Raw genomic sequence first — 15,977 nt, 5'->3', positions numbered from 1 at the left:
TTCCGCTCCTTCCCTGAAAGTTTGGGGGTGATTCGTCAAGTGGGGGCTGAGAAAAATGGGGGGGTCCCAAAACGTGTTTTCCCCATGCAATTTTCCATACGGACATATAGCCAGGGCTACAGCCCGAACGGCTGAACGGAATTACACCAAATTTGGCAGAGTGGTAGAGTTCGGTTCGCAGATTGTGCTTTCGTTAAATGGTGTAAATCCGTTCAGTAGTTCCTTAGAAAAATTACAAGTAAAATCATAGCGATATCTAGAGACGGAGTACAGCACGCATACGGAAATCCGTACAATTACGAGCACGAGCTGCATGCTGATTGGCTGTCAACTGAGTGTCAACACTCCAAACCAGGAAGTGTTGGCAGCCATCTTGTTCGTCGCTAGAAGCGACTCACAAGAAAACAGTAAAATAAAGTTGAGAAATAAGGAAAGGGGGCAGGGTAGAAACATCCTGACCTTCTAGGCTTGCTCAGGGGGTCGTTCATGGATCTTTGGCTCAATTTCTTTTTTTAAATAAAAAATCGGGGGTATGCGTATGGTATACGTACGCAGTGGAATAGGGAAATAAAAAATAGAAGTCCGTTTTATTCATTAGGTCCCCGGGGGGAAATTTCGGGGACAATTTTTTTCATTGTGGGGGGCTTGTAAGGTGCCCCGAGCAGCGGGGAACGCCACCCCTCTGTGGTTTTATTTTGAAGTATGCGAGGGGGTTACGATCCTCTTCCCCTCAGTCTCGGGGACCATCACCAAAAAGAGGCTTTTTTTTCTAGATTTTTTTTTTAAAGTGTGTTTTCAGCTCTCCCTCCCTCTCTCCCCATACACGTCGCGGGGACCACCACCTTCCTGGGGCAGTAGTATGTAAAATGACCTTCCTGACCCGGGAACCTGCACTCCCCGGGGTTTTTTAATGTTGGGAGGGAGTCGCCGTGCCCCCCTCCTGGAACCCTTGGTGGCCCTGGGGTCCACCATCTCCCAGGGTCGGTTCTTGCAGTGTCCCGGGGTGCGTACTACCGGGACACTGCTGTTTGGTATGGTAGGGCGGTACCTTCGCCGCTTTCACTTTACCACAGGAAACTGCTTTCCTATTTGAAAAAGAGAGCAAGTTAATCTGTTCTCTCTTTCAAGAAAGCAGATTGTTTTTCGAAAGAGAGAGCGGCATATAAGGTGATGCCTCTGATAAAGCAATGCGGGCTCACGAAGGACGCGGGGAGCCGTGTGCGATCGTGGGGCCATTGGGGCTAATAAATAAATTAAAAAAATATTTTCATGAACTAAAAAAGAGCTATATTTCTATGATAGTATGTAAAACATTCTGGGTTTTTTTTGTGCACCAGTTGTACTCTCTACGCATGCGCAGCCTCGTTTCCAAGCCCACGTTTTTTTCTTTTTCTACAAGTTCACCGAGCAAACCTCTCCTCATTTCAGGTATTAAATTTGCCGCTTTCTTTTCTCGGGCCGTGTGTGTCATCCGCTGCTATACTTTTGTAATATATTAATAAACATATTGTATCTATATTTATTTGAAAAGTAGTGTCGAGGTGCCAAACGTTGATTATATACTCCGTCGTGAGCCATTTTAGTAGTTTTCCTCCGTTATTTTTTATTATACCTGTTACTTTCATTTCACCCTACGCATATTTTCTCTGTGATCGATGAGATTTCCTGCCACAGACACCACGGTGTTTGTCCTTGGCCTCCAATCTTATCAGACTTGGTTACACGTATACCTAGAAACTAATTTGAAGGATGAAAGCCACAGCCATTACAACGCGGGTTCGTCAACACACAGACATTATTAAGATTATGTGTGGTAAATGCATACTAGTTGTAAAAGCATGTGTGGTAATGCCATATGCATGCTAATGGCTTTGTGGTGACGATCAGGTGTTGTAATGGCTGTTTACCCCAGGACACTGCAGAAACCGGGTCTGGGCGTAGTGGACTCCAGGGCACCAGGCGGAGGGCCACGCAGCACCTCTCTTACAATATAGAAGTGTTTGTGGGGTTATTTTTCCGTGCTTTGAGGGGTGTCATTGAGGCGCACACACTTAGTTTTGTAGAGGGGTAGGCATTGCATGGGGAAATGTCGCAAGAGGTTTGTAAATGTGGTACACATTGTTTCGTATTAGTTTGATTTCTTTACCATGTTGTAGTGTATCCAGAGAAAATATAACTCAGTACTTTTCAATCCTAGTCTTGAACATCTTACTATAGTACTTCAACATTTTAAATATTATTTTTATTGTGGATCGTCACCCCCCACAAAGAAAAAGTAGTATGTACTTTTTTTAATTAAGTTTTATTAAAAGAATAACTGTAAACAAAACTTAATGATAACTATATAATAAAAAACTAGAAAAATAACTTTAAAAAAACAATAGTATAAACAAATTGTGAAGTTGACTCCAAAAGACGTACGATAGGTAATCTGAAAAACTAAAAAGAATATTAGAGTTTAGAATTATGTAGATGTGACTAAATGAGCTGAAGCATTACAAGTCAAGGTAACACTACGATTTTACGTGTGCAGTGTGCCTGGAACATTTCACTTCTGTTATAGTGCCGCGTTCAAGTGGTGTCTATATAGCAGTGCCTACTGCGTCACTGACACAAAAGTTGCACAACAGGATTGTAAATATGGCGACTTATTTCTAATGCATTGTAATGAAGGCATTGTAGATCTAGGCCTCTGTGCTTACCGTTGTATAAACACTGCTGCCAGTATAATTAAAAACTTGAAGACGTCTTTGCTTTTACATGTGAAAGCAGACATCAATTTCTAAACTTTAAAAGAGAAATGATGTCACAGAGAGTGAGAGCAGGAAAGAAAGAAAGAGAAAACAACATTAAAACTATCTCACAGAGTCTGGAGTTGAGATTTTTTCTTGAAAAGTTAGGCGTAGATTTACAAGCTGCTTGCGTCACTTTTCCCATGTTAAGAATGACAGAAAAGTGGGGTAATAAGCTTGTAGATCTGTTTGTCAGACTGTTGTAACCTATCTATTGTCACTGCTCGGAGGTAATTATACATTTTACACAGTGAAGCTGCTGCACACTACCCACTGTCTCCTTTCACAAATGAAGTTAACACTACAGTTTTACGTGTGTGCCTACTACATTTCAGTTCTGTTATAGTGCCACGTTCAAGTGGTGTCTTTACGGAAGTGCCCACTGCGTTACTGACACAACAGTGGCACACCGTTATTGTAAATATCCCTAGTTATTTCTAATGCATTATAATGAAGGCATTGTATATCTAAGCCTCTGTGCTTACCGTTGTATAAACAGTGCGGCCACCGGAGTTCACAACTTGAGTTCAACTGTTGTTCTAGACGTCAAAGCAGACAGCAGTGTCTATAAGTTTAATAGAGAAAGAGAAATGATGTCACAGAGTGAGAGAGAGAAAGAAAGAGAGAGAGAACAACATTAAAACTGTCTCGCAGAGCCTGGAGATGAGATTTTTTCATGAAAACTCAGACGTAGATTTACAAGCTGCTTGCGTCACTTTTCCCATGTTAAAAGTGACACAAAAGTGGCGTAATAAGCTTGTAGATCTGTTTGTCAGACTGTTGTAACCTATGTGTTGTCGCTGCTCAGAACTAATTTAACATTTTAGACAGTGAAGCTGGTGCACACTACCCATTCACTCCTTTCACAGATAATTTGTTAATGTTTCGGAAACAAAATTGTTTGTCACCTAGTGCCATTGGCGTGATTGAACCATGGAGCTCTACGTGTGGAAGAACCCTTCACTGTAATCAAGAGAGTTATAGTGCCGCGTTCAAGTGGTGTCTATATGGAAGTGCCTACTGCGTTACTGACACAACAGTGGCACACCGTTATTGTAAATATCCCTAGGTTTTTCTAATGCATTATAATGAAGGCATTGTATATCTAAGCCTCTGTGCTTTCCGTTGTATAAACAGTGCGGCCACCGGAGTTCACAACTTGAGTTCAACTGTTGTTCTAGGCGTCAAAGCAGACAGCAGTGTCTATAAGTTTAAAAGAGAATGAGAAATGATGTCACAGAGTGAGAGAAAGATAGAGAGAGAGAACAACATTAAAACTGTCTCGCAGAGTCTGGAGATGAGATTTTTTCTTGAAAAGTCAGAGGTAGATTTACAAGCTGCTTGCGTCACTTTTCCCATGTAAAAGTGATACAAAAGTGGCGTAATAAGCTTGTAGATCTGTTTGTCAGACTGTTGTAACCTATGTGTTGTCACTGCTCGGAGCTAATTTAACCTTTTAGACAGTGAAGCTGGTGCACACTACCCACTCACTCCTTTCACAAACATTTTGTTGTTGTTTCGGAAACAAAATTGTTTGTCACCTAGTGCCATTAGCGTGATTGAAACATGGTGCTCTACGTGTGGAAGAACCCTTCACTGTAATCAAGAGAGTTAATCATTTCAAGTCAGATAAGGTTGTATACAGCAGAGTGGAGATAGCAGCGTCCAAATCTTTAAAAAAGAAAGAGAAATGATGTGAGAGAGTAAGAAAGAGAAAGGGAAAAAATGATATTAAAACGTGAGAGAGACACACACGACAGGGGAGGGGTACGTGAAGCCAGAGGCGCAACCAGTCAAAAATAACAGGGGTAGGGGGGCTAGAAAAAATTTGGGGTGGGGGCTTTAGTTCATGCAAAAAGAAGAGTGGAGCTGCTAGGGCAGTAAGCAGGGGGGGTTATCAAAGCCTCATTAACAAGCAAAATGTCTTTAAAAGACCTGTCACATACTCGGGTGCGAGTGTGTGTGGGCCCAGGAAGCTATGTCATCCTTGCTAAAGCCCCGTTAGCCCAATGTTTTTTTTGCGCATGCTGCATACTACATATTCTCGCCTTTGACAGATAACTTGTTGTTGTTTCCGAAACAAGCTTGTTTGCTCACCTTGTGCTATTGCCGTTGTCCGTGTTACATAATCTATCCTGAAGCTGTACATCTAAAAGATATTAAAAGAAAGATGTTATGATTGGTCATTCTTGCTATATTAATTTGGAGTTAGATAATATTGCGCTTTTATAGACGTTGATTGTCGGATTTCTACAAACTGTTTGTATTGTGAATATATTTCGGACATTTCAGCGATTATAAAAACGTTACTGCTATTGGGGAAAAAAATTAAACATATAAATTAATACATTAGGTAGCAGTGCGTTCGTCTAAAATACTAAGTCGCATTTTTGTATGTAGTCAGCTACAACCCTTTGACTCCTTGCGATGCATACTCAAGTCTCACTGCTCACCTTTTCGTGGAAAAGACACCTTCTTCATGAGGTAGTTCCGATCTCCAACAAAGAAGTCTCATATATGGTGCAGAGTCTTGATATCTCTATGGCTAACGATATATTTGTGCTCCCATCATCATCATCGCAGGTTCTTCACCCGCTCAGTGCTTCGGGCGCCACTAACTCAGTGACCAAAGAGGCCACCCATGTGGTAGTGGGTTCTTGTTCGGTGCTTTGGGAACAACTCTAAAATGGCGTAGAACACGTGCGCCCCGCCTTTTTTATACATAGGGTCACGTGTGTAGTGACGGATGTGCTGGATAGGTGTGGTGTAGGTGTATACCAGCCATGATAGAGTGTGTGTCGATCTGACAACTAGACCTGCAACTAAGAAATCCATAAAATGGAAATCTGGGCTTTGTACTGTTGTGTTTTTCTGGTAGCGTAAGCACAGTAGGCTGTACTAACGTATTCAGTCTCGATTAATTTACCACCTCACCCAGGGGCTTTTAAATGTTGGGAGAGGGGTTAACAATTGTGTTGACTTTTCTTCTTTAGTGTGCAGTGCTATATTGTTTTATAAAACGTATAAGTCTTCAAATTATCTTTACTCTTACGATGTACGTGTGGTATTTCCGTAATTGATTTTAAAATTAATATACGCTTTTTTACAGTTTAAAAAAACTATTTTTATGATTATCCCAGAAAAAGTTTTCTCTTAATATGTACATTAAATACATAAATATATGTTTTTGAATAATTAGAATCTTACGTGGAGTACGTGTACGGGGCGCCGTATATGACGTCACGCGGGATATATGTCTTTTTTTAATAAAAAGACGCAGGGTACGCGTTTTGGATGAAAAAGAAAAAAAATCGCGAAGCCCGCTTTATTGTTAATTAGCCTCCGGGGGGGGGGCAAATCTCTGGGGCTATTTGTTTTTCATAATGGGGGGCCTAGAGGGTCTCCCCTGCGTGGGGATCGCTACCCCCAGATGCTTAACTATATGTATACGGGGGAACTCATGGCCCCCTGGATTTCCGGGGACCGCTTTCTCCTCCACTCGATTCCCTCCCCCCTCCCCCACCTCCGGGGCCTCTTTTTATTTTAAAAACTGTGCAAAGGTGTTGTAAATGTGGTATTTTGGTTTCGTTTCTGTCTTGTAGAGGATCCAAGGGAAATATAAAGGTTTTTTGCAGAGCCACTACCCTTCTGCCTGTAACAGTTCATTGATCACTTGCGTGAGTAGAGAGGTTAGAAGTTCACCACAATATGTTGGTAATTGAAATACTTACTGTGCTGGAGATTTATATATTTTTTTTCATAGGAACCGTTAGTCGTAGAAGAAGTTTGTTGAAAAGTTTTATTAAGGATTCCTTCCTGTTCAGGAGTATTAGGGTAACGTGCTCCAAGCGCGACTTTCCGAAGTTTAATGTTCATTGGCTGTAACATATTAAAAGTAGAAGGTTTGGCAGTCATTCCTTGCTCATCTTTGGAGAACATGGACATTTCATTAGCTAAAGTGTTCCGAACACAAGTTTGCTCCTTATTGGGTGGGAACGGTTCACTGTTGTCAGTGATATTGTGATGCATTTTCCAAAGGGGTATGGGGAAAGAAAGTAGTAGAGGGTAAGTTAGGAAAACTAATAACTGTGTACAGTGCCCATAAGGTGGTGGAGAGGAATTATGAGGTAAACAATTTTTTATATATGTTTCAAGGGCCATTTATATAATTGCCGTGTGGTGTATAAATCACGGCGGAAAAATTACAGTGTTTTGCGCTGTTTTCTTTTTTCAAGTTTGTCGGTGACATACTTCTTAGTACTACTATTTACTTATAATGTGGTGTTTACTTTCATGATGGGGAGGTGTGGTTGCACTGCAAAAAATTCAGTCTAGGTTTAAAACAGTTTTTAATAAGCAAATACAAATAAACTTTCTTCAGAAACTGTTGCAGAATATATGAAAGGGGTGACAATTAAAAATGGAATTTCATGTAATTTCAGTTAAGCGAGGCTATATAGTTAATTTTTGTGCTACAGTTTGTAAAAGTGTAGCCCCACATTCTTGTTGATGTAAGAGGGCATCAGTTACTTTTAGACTCCCGCACTACATTATCTCAGATCAAGAGAACAAGTAAAACAGTAACATCTAAATTGTTTCGTGTTACATAGAAATGCATGCATTATTATTTTTAAAATTTGTATTCTGTACAATTCAGAAACATGCTGTCGTAGTGTTTACAAGTTGCTGACTGTTCCGCTAATAAATCACATACTCACCAAAGAATATATAGAATGTTATTTTATAATATGTAGTACACATCCTATATATTCTTTAGGGAGAAGGTGAATAGGAATCGCAAAAAATAATAGAAATTAGAAAATAACATTCAGAAATGTAGGGTTTATTAAATATTTAAAGTAAGAAAGTATGCATGATAGCTATATTTCAATATATATAAAAAATATCTGATCAAGTTTTTATAAATATTTGATAATTATATTACAGATGGCGCTGAAAAATCTCCCATTCCTCTTCCGTAGCAATAGGAAAATCTATTATAATATAATGATTGATACCATTGTTACAGTAAAGAGAAAAGGAAAATAAAGTTATGTATTTAACAGAACATCCATAATGAAATAGTTTCGAGCGGTAATTATTTACTGAATTTCTTTTCTCCGGGAGGTGAAAATATTCGATCTTCGTGGCGACGGGTCATAAACTCCTCTGAGATCATGATGGTGAGAATAATAATATGTATATATTCTCACAGCATTTGATCACAAGGGGAAAATAGACTGAAAGACGCAAGTGGGTAACGTTGCTTACTTATCGTTACTCTTTGTGATGACGGATCGTGAACTCCACTAAGATCACCAAGACTGTTAATGTTATAATATACATATTAACAGTATGTGATCTCTAGGGGGAAAACACAATAATAAGTGGAAGATGGTGACATTGATTGTAAATGTTTAGGGTTTGCGTCGACTGGTCACTAACACCTCTCGAGCGAAGTACAGTATCAATATTATAATATAAAAAGTCACTATATATAAGGTAAAAGGAGCCAGAAAAGGAGTAATATTTGTTATAATATATCTGTTTCTAAGAACAAGCTGCTGATTTTACAGAGAAAAAGGGAAAAACATGCAATAACATTTTTTTCTACATATAAATGTTTAAATATTGACAAATAGTCACAATTTATAACTAAGTACTATGCCTATGCCATCTTGAAACAGCTTACAACTCCGGAACATGTTTGTTGACGCAAAAAGAGTATCCGATGCTGAAGAACGGTACCTGCAATAGAGATTGGCGATTTAGAAATAACTCGGGAAAACGCAACTAATTGCACAGTAGGTGTGGTTTATATAGTTTTTTGTTGTTTAGTAGTCTATGGAAGGGTTTGTGGGTCCGCCTATGTAGATGGCACGTTTTGCAGTTTACACGTGCTCACGTTTTAACTGTTTTTCGTCTGCACGTGTTCGGAAAAGTTTCAAACTGTGAAGCTGTAAAGGTTTCGATTTTGATAGTAACACGTATAAGGTATTATTATCTACATACGTTGGAGAGTTTAAAAAGTGTTACTCGATAAACTGTGTTCTTTGCATTTTCATGATTAATAGCATCTAAATAGAAGACGTATAAAAAAATATCGTTATCATTAGAAGGAAAAAAAAGGTCTAATATTTATTATTTTTATGGTTCTTAATTTAAAAAATGCTAGCATTTGTAGATCGTGATCCTACCCTCGGAAAGGTGTGCTGGCGCTTGGGGCTTTGGGAAGGTTATTAAATAATAAATGCCCTTTGCTATGCAACTGTAGACTTGGCTTTTAAACTTTCAATTGCCTAATCTGTATATTTACACTTCCTCCAAACATTTTGGTACTGCTTTTTTAGTATTGCAGTGAGCCATTCAGCAGTATGTGTTTATGTATACATTGTTCTAAAAGTGAAGCTGCTGTACATTTTGCCAGACACTCTCCCTGCAGAATTGTAATAATTCAGCCAGTACCCAAGCAGTCATGGTGCAAAGTGGGCCTTAGGGCATGGACTGCTTCAAAGTCCTATACACTCTGCATGCACTCTTCTATGCATGGCAAACTTGTCTTTTATAGCTTTTATTATCCAGTCTATGTTCGTACACTTCTAGCAAACTCTTTGTGAGTGTTGATTCAGTATTGTAGTAAAGTATCCAGCCGAATGCCCTTATGTATGCACTGTGCTAAAAATGAAGCTCTTCCAAATTCAGACAGACACTCTCATTGCAGTACTTTAATTATCCAGTCAGTACTCGAGTAATCATGGTGCAAAGTAGGCCTTAGGCCATGTACTGCTTTAAAACTGTATAGAGTATGCTTGCACTCTTCTATGTAGGTGTACATTTGTTTTTTATACATTCAATTGTCCAGTCTGTATCATTAGACTTTCACAATCACTCTCACTCTACTGCTTCAATATTGTAGTGAGCCATTCAGCAGTATTTCCTTATATATGTACTGTGGTAAAACTGAAGGTCTTATAAATTCAGTCATGCACTCTCTTTGCAGAACTGTAATCATGCAGTCAGTACCCAAGTAACTATGGAGCAAAGTAGGCCTTAGTATATGGACTACTTCAAACTCCTATTTACTATGCATGTACTGTTCTATGCACCTGCAAATGTTCCTTTTATATTTTGAATTCCCCAGTCTCTATCCTTACACTTCCAGCAAACACTCTGTCATTCCTCTTATAGTTTTGTAGTGACTCTTTGATCAGTGTGTAGTAATCCATTCTCTACATTGAAACAGTAATCAGGAGATGTACAATAAGTGGTACATTCCCAGAGATATGGCAGTTATTGTGCACTGTGATATCAGCACAATGGATGCACCGTATTTACGATGTAGTGTATTATGGAACAAAAACGGCACAGATATGTGATGTATTTGTGTTGTGAAGGTGGTGCATTGCTTGACTTGCGTTCCAAGTGCAACGCAGCTCCAGCAATGCTGTGTGGGTTTTGATGTAGCATAGCACTAAAAGTGACTGAATGAAATATTATAGATTTCACTCAGTCACTTTTAGGAGGTGTTCCTATGCTAGAACACTTGCACTCCCTCCCCCCCTCTCTGCGCAGGAAAGCGTATTTCTGGCGCAGACCTTTAGAATATGATGCACCTTCCATATGCACCACATTGTAAATATCAGGTACTATGGTACATCTTTTGCAACACTGCAGCATCACAAAAGTGACGGAAAAGATGTGTAAAAGGGGTGCATGGGAGTTGTAAATTCGCTCCTAACACACACAAATTCACCCAGGCAGTTTCACTAGCAGTGCAAATTGAAGTATAGACTTCTAACATATTTATATGGACGTGTTACATTGAAGTGCTTCGGAGGTACTACAGTATAGTATAGGTAAACACCTTATACATTTATGCTGTAGCACTCTCTTATACTTTTTGCACTTTCACATTCACCATACACTACTAATTCATTTGTTCATTTATGCACTACACATTAATTCTGACAAAGTTTTACAAACTAATATAGAAATATAGTTATTTCTTAAGCCAATGGAGGTAGTTCTGAAAAGAAGTGTTTTTTTTCTTTTTAGTTTTCTATTTTGTTTGTATTTTTTCAGGAAGTTTTTAGTTGTTTTTTTTTTAAACCAAAAAAAAAAACTGGAAACAAAAAAACTGTGGAGCAGGAAGAAAAAAGACAAAAAAAATATTATTGTTTTGTGCAACGGTGCTCTTTTTTGCTCTTCACAATGAGGTGAATAGAATGCTCACCGTAACAAAGGAGTTCTCTGCAAAATGTACAATGAATTGTAAGATTTGCAAACTGAGGCACAAAAATAGGATGCGGAATGTTCGGAGGAGGTGGTGGTGCTTTTGAGGTAGAAGGAACTGCAGGTTGAGGGTTTTCCAGGAACCTTTGTGTTCTCATCCTTCCATAATTATTTGGATGCAAATTTTTGACATGGTGAACCATTGAGGCTGTCCCGAAAGAGTACTTTTTAGTGGGGTCAGCCCTGGAAAGTGTAACCTCACAGATCTTGCATGTTACTTTCGGTATATTCACATTTTTCTGTCCCTCCGGAAATGAAGAAAACTTCCAAAAGAAAGCTTCTTTTCTCTTTTTCTGAGGTGGCTTAGTAACAAAAGGTTTCTTAGAGGAATGTACTGATGAAGTCTCTAAAAGAGCAGCCATTGTAGAGTTTGGTTGTAAAAGACTACAGCTCCACAGAATAGATGTTTTTCCTGGGAAAGACGAAGTAGGATATTCAAAATGAGAGGGGTCTTTTAACAGTTGGAATAGGAAGTATTATGAACTAATCAAAACTCTCCTTTTATGGTCATATGACTTTGCGTACGCTTACAGTGCTCTTAAGATGCGAGTATGTACGACGTACCTTTGCGATTTGCGTAATTGCTTTTAAAAGTAATAATTGCTTATTGAAAGTTAAAAAAAGTATTCTCATGTTTGTAGTAGATACTGTCTTCCCTTAATATGTACAATAAATACATAAATATATGTTTTTGAACAATTAGAAACTTTTGCGCCGTATGCTTACGGGGCGCCGTATGTGACGTCACGCAGAGGCGTTGATGCAATGCGCAAGATCAAAGTGTATCTGTAACGAGTGCGTGGCTATGTGCAGAAGACCATTTGCCATACATAGGGGTCGATTAGGATCGCGGACGGACTTGAGTCCGTCCGCGACCCCTGAGGAGGAGGGAACGTCCGCATGGGCTGCGGCGTTCCCTCCGATCAAATTAGGATGTGACCGCCAGGGTGGCGGTCACATCCTCTATCTCTAACATTGCGGCGGGTGCAGCTTCAAGCTGCACCCGCCGCAATGTAAAAAATCCATGCACAGCATTTGCGTGCACAAAGCGGCAGGCACCGCGCGGTGCCTGCTGCATTGTGCACGCAAATGCAGGGGGGTACCATAGGTACCCCCCATGTGCACCCCCCACCCCACCTTCACCCAGGGGGCCCGCAACGGGCCCCCGAAGTGAAGGTCCGTATGCTTTTCCACGGCGGTAAAGCCGCCGCGGAAAAGCATATATTTTCAGACATCCTAATATGCCTGGCGGTGTCTGATAGACACCGCCAGACATGTTAGTGCTTTTCCGCCACGGTCGCCTTCCGACCGCGGCGGAAAAGCGGCGTACAGATTATCAGACCCACCAGCCATCCTAATTTGGCGGTGGGTCTTTGGAGTCTCCGCCGCGGTTTTTCCGCATCCTCCAGGCCGGCGGACACTTCCGCCGGCCCGGAGGATGCGGAAAAACCGCCATCCTAATCGGCCCCAAAGTGTGATGTGATCACTGTACGCGTATGGTGCAATTATCCCCAAAAATATGAAAAAGGAAATATAGAGATTCTAATTGGAAAAAATGGAAAAAAATGGGGATTTAGTTGTGTTATTATTTTACATTAATAATATGAAATATAATTTAAAAAATAAAATTAATATAAATATTTTTCAGACAAATGTAATAATTTATGCATTTAAAAGTTATCATTTACTAAACCTTTGAAATTCACTGAAAAAACCATAGGTTTCAGCCACGTTATAGTTAGGAATTAGCATTTGAAAAACCTTGCAAATTCACTGAAAAAAACATAGGTTTCACACATGTTATAGTTAGCTGGAAATTTCACTCATACAAAACCATTGAAATTCCCCCGTTATAGTTATTTCAGCTAACTATAACTTGCGCGCCCGCAATGCACTGTTGATGACATCACATATTACATCACTCATGACATGGTCAGTGTTAGAACTGGCTATTTCTGGTAGGCTAAGCCTGATGCCAAAGCCAGGCAGAAACCACCATTCTAGTCAGGGCAAGGCAGTCACACGCCAAAATAACCCCTGCTCACCCCCTTGGTAGCTTGGTACGAGCAGTAAGGCTAAACTCGGAGGCAATGTGTAAAGCATTTGCGCCAGCACACGACAGCAACAACATCCTAGGCACACCACAAAAGGAACTCCACACAAGGTTATATAAAAATAACTTCTGTATTGTCAAAATCACATCAGATAGAAATCACACATGTACATTGTGCCAACTGGCACGGGCAATATTCACAAGGGTTTATTTACAGGACAGGGCCACATGGGCCACTGTCAGAATCAACACTTTTAGAAATAGAAATACTGTCAGAAATTAGAATAAAAGGATATAAAATCACTGTAGCACAAAATAACAGTTATAAATCACATCCAGTAACTACTGGGAACAGGTAAGTACCCCCTACGCAACCCTAACCACCTTAGGAGAATGTCACGCAGGGGACCAGGACCTCTCTAGGACCACCTGTACTGGAAAGATCAACCACCTAAGAATAAAATACATTTAGGGGTATGAGCAAGAACACATTACACATGATGCATCAAAACATTCAGCGGTGTAAGAACAAGGTAAACACATGATTTTTTTATTTTTTTATTTTTTTAATTAAATTTTTTGTCCTCATTTGCCGTTACCCTAGTGCCAAGAAAGAACCACCAACCACCACTGTGTGCCTCTGCATCCAGCCTAACATCCTGCTAACATGGCACGGCCACAAGAGGACAAGAATTTAGATTGGCGGAAGATGGAGACCTTTACACAACAGGGAGACCTACGTCACTCCATCTAGGCACTTTAACGCCTGTTGAACCAACACATTCCTGGGAAGACCCTTCAACCGGTCCATGGAGTAGGAAAATGGCATAATCATAGGACCCAGGAAAAAAAAAAAACCCCGGTCATCCTACCTCCAATTTACCAGGAGATCCCAGAAAGCAAGCCTTTGCCTGCTGCAGGGTCTGGCCAAGTCCACCCCCGAAATTTCATAGAGAGACGTCAACCATCCTGCATAGGTTGGCGGAGCTGAATCCACCCAGAACCTGCAGATCTGTCTCCTGGCCAGAAGAATTGCATAGAACAAAAAGGATCTGGCTTGCCCAGTGATGTTGTCGTCTAAACCAAAGATATTCAGAGGAAGAGAGATGCACAATGTCGTATTGAGTATAGAAGACAAAGCCTCCAACACCTTTACCCAAAAGTGACTGATAACAGGGCACTCCTTAAACATGTGCACATCCGAGGCCTCCAGCAAATTGCATTTATTGCATTTTTTTCCAGGCTGATATTTAGCTAGCTTCTGAGGGGATAGGTATATTCGATGTAATGTAAAGAGGTGGGTTTTTTTCAGCCATGCTGGTTTCACAAGCTTGTTTAACAAAGAAAATGAGGTTTGCCAATTCGACTCCCACTGGTCTCCCATCACTCCTCCCCATAACTTCTCAGGGAGTACAAACTCTCCATCTATTTCTTCTAGGATCCCCCAGTACCAACATGAAACCTCCTTTCCCCCCCCTGGCCTTGTTACCAATAGATTTTCCAGCTTGCTGACTTTCCCCAGGGGAGCCCTCTTCCTAAGCATTGCCTGAGCCCAACTAGTCAGTTGTAGATACTTAAAACTAGAGAGACGTGGCCCGACTTTCTCCCGCAGGTCCTCCCAGGATATCATGGAGCCGCCTGCCACGAACTCTCCCCAGGTCCGAAGTCCAGCCTCTCTTATAGGACACGCCAAACTGTCTTTAAGACCGGGGGGAGTTCTCGGCGAGTCCCACAGGGGTGCTGCGTTAGAGAAATAGCTGAGCCCTATTTTCTTCCTAATTACAAACCAGCTCTTAGCCAGTGATTGGAGAATTTTAAGTTTTACTTTTTAAAACATTTTTTGATCTCCAAACTTATAGAGAAAACCTTCTGATAGAAGACCGAAGCATCCTCCCCCTAGCGTTGTCCAATGGTATCTTTAAAAGCATTCTAGAAAAGGATAATTCAAATGCCCAGGCATAGTATTGTAGGTCTGGTAGCGTCAACCCCCCCTTTTCCCTCCTCCTCCTTAGTTTCTTCCAGGACAAACGTTCAAGTGGTGTCTATATGGAAGTGCCCACTGCGTTACTGACACAACAGTGGCACACCGTTATTGTAAATATCCCTAGTTATTTCGAATGCATTATAATGAAGGCATTGTATATCTAAGCCTCTGTGCTTACCGTTGTATAAACAGTGGGGCCACCGGAGTTCACAACTTGAGTTCAACTGTTGTTCTAGACGTCAAAGCAGACAGCAGTGTCTATAAGTTTAAAAGAGAAAGAGAAATGATGTCACAGAGTGAGATAGAAAAAGAGAGAGAGAACAACATTAAAACTGTCTCGCAGAGTCTGGAGATGAGATTTTTTCTTGAAAAGTAGGACGTAGATTTACAAGCTGCTTGCGTCACTTTTCCCATGTTAAAAGTGACACAAAAGTGGCGTAATAAGCTTGTAGATCTGTTTGTTAGACTGTTGTAACCTATGTGTTGTCACTGCTCAGAGCTAATTTAACATTTTAGACAGTGAAGCTGGTGCACACTACCCACTCACTCCTTTCACAGATAATTTGTTAATGTTTCGGAAACAAAATTGTTTGTCACCTAGTGCCATTGGCGTGATTGAACCATGGAGCTCTACGTGTGGAAGAACCCTTCACTGTAATCAAGAGAGTTATAGTGCCGCATTCAAGTGGTGTCTATATGGAAGTGCCTACTGCGTTACTGACACAACAGTGGCACACCGTTATTGTAAATATCCCTAGTTATTTCTAATGCATTATAATGAAGGCATTGTATATCTAAGCCTCTGTGCTTTCCGTTGTATAAACAGTGCGGCCACCGGAGTTCACAACTTGAGTTC

Source organism: Lissotriton helveticus, chromosome 5_1, assembly GCF_964261635.1.
Source record: "Lissotriton helveticus chromosome 5_1, aLisHel1.1, whole genome shotgun sequence".
Classification (NCBI taxonomy): Eukaryota; Metazoa; Chordata; class Amphibia; order Caudata; family Salamandridae; genus Lissotriton; species Lissotriton helveticus.
The sequence above is the reverse complement of the archived record's forward strand: the minus strand, read 5'-3'. Positions refer to the sequence as shown.